This window comes from Triticum aestivum, chromosome 3A, assembly GCF_018294505.1.
Source record: "Triticum aestivum cultivar Chinese Spring chromosome 3A, IWGSC CS RefSeq v2.1, whole genome shotgun sequence".
Lineage (NCBI taxonomy): Eukaryota > Viridiplantae > Streptophyta > Magnoliopsida > Poales > Poaceae > Triticum > Triticum aestivum.
In genome coordinates this window covers 72,237,631-72,241,594 of record NC_057800.1, presented here as the reverse complement: position 1 = coordinate 72,241,594, position 3,964 = coordinate 72,237,631, and the positions used below count along the sequence as shown (strand labels likewise).

The 3,964-nt window shown below is 41.7% G+C and overlaps 1 pseudogene; it reads right to left on the bottom strand.

The window, feature by feature from the left end:
- Nucleotides 1-309: 309 nt before the first annotated feature.
- Nucleotides 310-1,191, bottom strand: LOC123057969 (60S ribosomal protein L35a-1-like; annotated as a pseudogene).
- Between the last annotated feature and the right edge of the window lie 2,773 nt (nucleotides 1,192-3,964).

The window sequence follows — 3,964 nt, the reverse complement described above, 5'->3', positions numbered from 1 at the left end:
AGAAAAACATTGCATTTCACAAACTTCTGTCATGCATAAGACATCCAGATACAAACTTTCATATAAGAGCAGCATATATAGATGAATCATGAAAGAAATAGTCTATCTACTCTTGATGGACACACTGCACAAGTCCATATACTTTAGGCATGTTATATATTGCGACTACACTTGGAATTCTATAACATAAATCCTAGTCATTCTCAAGGCGCAGGACAAAATGCAACACACATGCTAGAGTAAGATCACACAGAGCAAAGCAACAGCCTTAAACAAACATCATTGGCGATAGTGCAGCAGATGCTAACTTTAGATGATGCTCGGGTACATGAACACTCTGACCTTGCGCCCTTGCACACAACGCAAAGCAACAAACAGCCTCAGCAAAAAAGCACCATCAAGAAAACTAAGGGCGGGCAGGAACTGACCATGGACTCGGCGGGGAGGTTGGACTTGAACTGGGCGCGGACGATGCCGGAGTTGCCATGCGGGCGGGTGATCTTGCCCCAGAGGCAGCGGTAGTGGGTGTCGTCCCTCTATGAACGAATATAAGACGTTTTAGATTGCTTAATAAGCAGCACACTGTCCAGATGCGATATTAGAGGAGATGTTTTATGCTACAAGAAGACTATGCAGAAGTAACAGAGTTGATATGCAGAGAACCTGTCGTCGTCTATTACTACTAGACACGCCGGACAGGATCAACTGGCTAGCGTGCCCCGTGCGCGAGCCAATAGGGCGCCAGTGGTCAATCGGCTAGCTGGACGAGATGCAGACAGAGGAGGGAGAGCCGGCCGGCCCAGAGACGAAGCGCGAGTGGGGATCCGATCGGAACGTCGGCCGGCCGGCCAGGGCGAGAGGAAGGGGTTGGGGGGAGTCTGTACCGGAGAGCAGAGCGAAGCGGAGGAGGCTTCTTCCGTCGCGGCGACACCGTACCACGCCACGTCCTCCTTGGTGTTCACCCCCTCGACCTGCACCAGCGACGTGCTCTCGTACTGGTTCGACTTCGACCTGCAGATCAACCCTCACATCGCCATCAGCGCGCCGCCCAATCTCACCATGAAATGAATCGCCAGATCCAGCGAGAGCATGGCCAAGAACGGGGCTGCTCACCTCTTGAAGCCGAGGATGGTGCCCCGGACGTAGAGCCTGACGCGCTGCCCCGTGCGTCCCTTCACCATGGCGGCTGCCGCCGCTTAGGGTTTCGACGGGATGGGGACACGGGAGGGGAGGGGGGAAAAGGTCGGGTGGGGGTGCGGGAGGCGATGGGCGGTGCGGCGACGAGGGGAGGCGAGGTGGCGAGGGGAGAGGGAGAGGGAAGGGAGGCGGCGAGGGGAGAGGGAGAGGGGTAGCGGATCTGGATCTGGAGAGGGGTTGGGAGACGATGCTAGGGTTCGCGTGCGGGTGGGAGTTTCCTTTTTTTCAGACAAAGAGGGGGTTGAGGGAGAAAGGGCTGCCGTCGGATCTCGATCTGAAGAGGAGCATCCGACGGCGCTGAAGGCACGATCCGCGTGACATGCTCGTGGACCAATCAAAGCCCAGTACACGTTATGACCATCCAAATTGGTCTTAATCAATTAAAAATAATATGTTGAATCATATAAACAGTTTTATGATATGAGAATTCAAAAAATTAAAAACATTCTCATTGTGTCAGCAAATGTGACCTAGTTTTTTAGGAAAACTAACAAACATGGAATTGGAAGAAGACAAATATCTTTAAAAAGTGTTATGAGAAATGAGTTTTTAGGGGAAAAAATCATTTTCTATTTTCGGAGTGACAAAATTCTTTTTTTGTGAAGAATCTACCAAATATTTCTTTCAAAATGGCACCACACCATTTTCCAAAACTATAAGACAACATTTTATGTATAGTTGACCAAATCTTAAAATGGAAAATCCTTTTGATTCACCTATCATCAAAAAGACAATTTATGTTTCAAAAAAGAATCCTTGAGCATTCTTTTTGTCTACTTTTTCACATGAAAAATTCAAAAAATGATCACATATTGCGTAAAAGGGTGCATTTTGCAATAGCAAACAATATTGCCTAAGAAAGTTTTTATTTTCTTTGGACGAAAAAATCATTTTCCATTTTGTTAGTGCCCAAAAATGAGGTTTTTTTAAGGACCTACCAAATAATTGTTGCAAAATTGGACCAAATCAATTTTATAAAATACTAGGTCATGTTTAATGCACAATTGACCTAATAGTTGGGTGTCAAAAGTTTTTGATCCACCTCTGGTGAAAAAGACAAACTTCCGCCGATTCAGCTGGAAGTGGGTCAAGAACTGTAGATGCCTTGTAGTTTGCTCTTTGTTTTTTCCAAAAATCATTTCTAGGTACATAAGTATCTATTTAATCAGAGAAACACCAAAAAAATTCCAAGATTCAACCACTAGCTAGGAATGGTCATTCCCGCCATTTTGACCGCATTTTGAAACGGGCATAAAAAGTTCAAAAAAAATCAAAAAATTGTAAAACCTTCGCATTGTGTCATTATATATGACCAATTTACCAGGAAAAATAATAAACTTGTAATACGGCAATTCTTTTAAAAAAGTGTTATCAGAAATGAGCTATCATGCGTGAAGATTCATGGCTTTCAAGCCAAATGATCAATCCTATGCCCACATTCATGGCATAGTTTGTTCAAATGATCTCATATTGTGCACAAGGGTTCATATTGGAATGGCAAACAGTGTTTCCTAAGGAAGTTTTCATTTTCTTTGGACGAAAAAACCATTTTCCATTTTTCAAGTGCCCAAAAGGAGGGTTTTTTGTGAAGGACCTCCCAAATAATTGTTGCAAAATTGGACCAAATCATTTTTATAAAATACTAGGCCATATTTAATGCACAATTTACCAAATGGTTGGGTGTCAAAAGTTTTGATCCACCTCTGGTGAAAAAGACAAACTTCCGCCGATTCAGTTAGAAGTGGGTCAAATTTGAACTGTAGCTGCCTTCTAGTTTGCTCTCTATTTTTTTCAAAAATCATTTCTAGGTACATAAGTATCTATTTAATCAAATAAACACCAAAAAAATTACAAGATTCAACCACTAGCTAGGAACGGTCATTCCCGCCGTTTTGACCGCATTTTGAAACGGGCATAAAAAATTCAAAAAAATCAAAAAATTGGAAAACCTTCGCATTGTGTCATTATATATGACCAATTTACCAAGAAAAATAATAAACTTGTAATACGGCAATTCTTTTAAAAAAGTGTTATCAGAAATGAGCTATCATGCATGAAGATTCATGGCTTTCAAGCCAAATGATCAATCCTATGCCCACATTCATGGCATAGTTTGTTCAAATGATCTCATATTGTGCACAAGGGTGCATATTGGAATGGCAAACAATGTTGCCTAAGGAAGTTTTCATTTTCTTTCGACGAAAAAACCATTTTCCATTTTTCGAGTGCCAAAAAGGATGGTTTTTTGTGAAGGACCTCCCAAATAGTTGTTGCAAATTGGACCAAATCATTTTTATAAAATACTAGGCAATATTTAATGCACAATTGACCAAATGGTTGGGTGTAGAAAGTTTTGATCCACCTCTCGTGAAAAAGACAAACTTCCGCCGATTCAGCTGGAAGTGGGTCAAATTTGAACTGTAGCTACCTTGTGGTTTGCTCTTTATTTTTTCCAAAAATAATTTCTAGGTACATAAGTATCTATTTAATCAGAGAAACACCAAAAAAATTCCAATATTCAACCACTAGCTAGGAACGGTCATTCCCGCCGTTTTGACCGCATTTTGAAACAGGCATAAAAAATTCAAAAAAACAAAAAATTGGAAAACATTCGCATTGTATCATTATATATGACCAAGTTACCAGGAAAAATAACAAACTTGTAATACGGCAATTATTTTAAAAAAGTGTTCTCAGAAACGAGCTATCATGTATGGAGATCAATGACTTTCAAGCCAAATGATCAATCTTATGGCCACATTCGTGG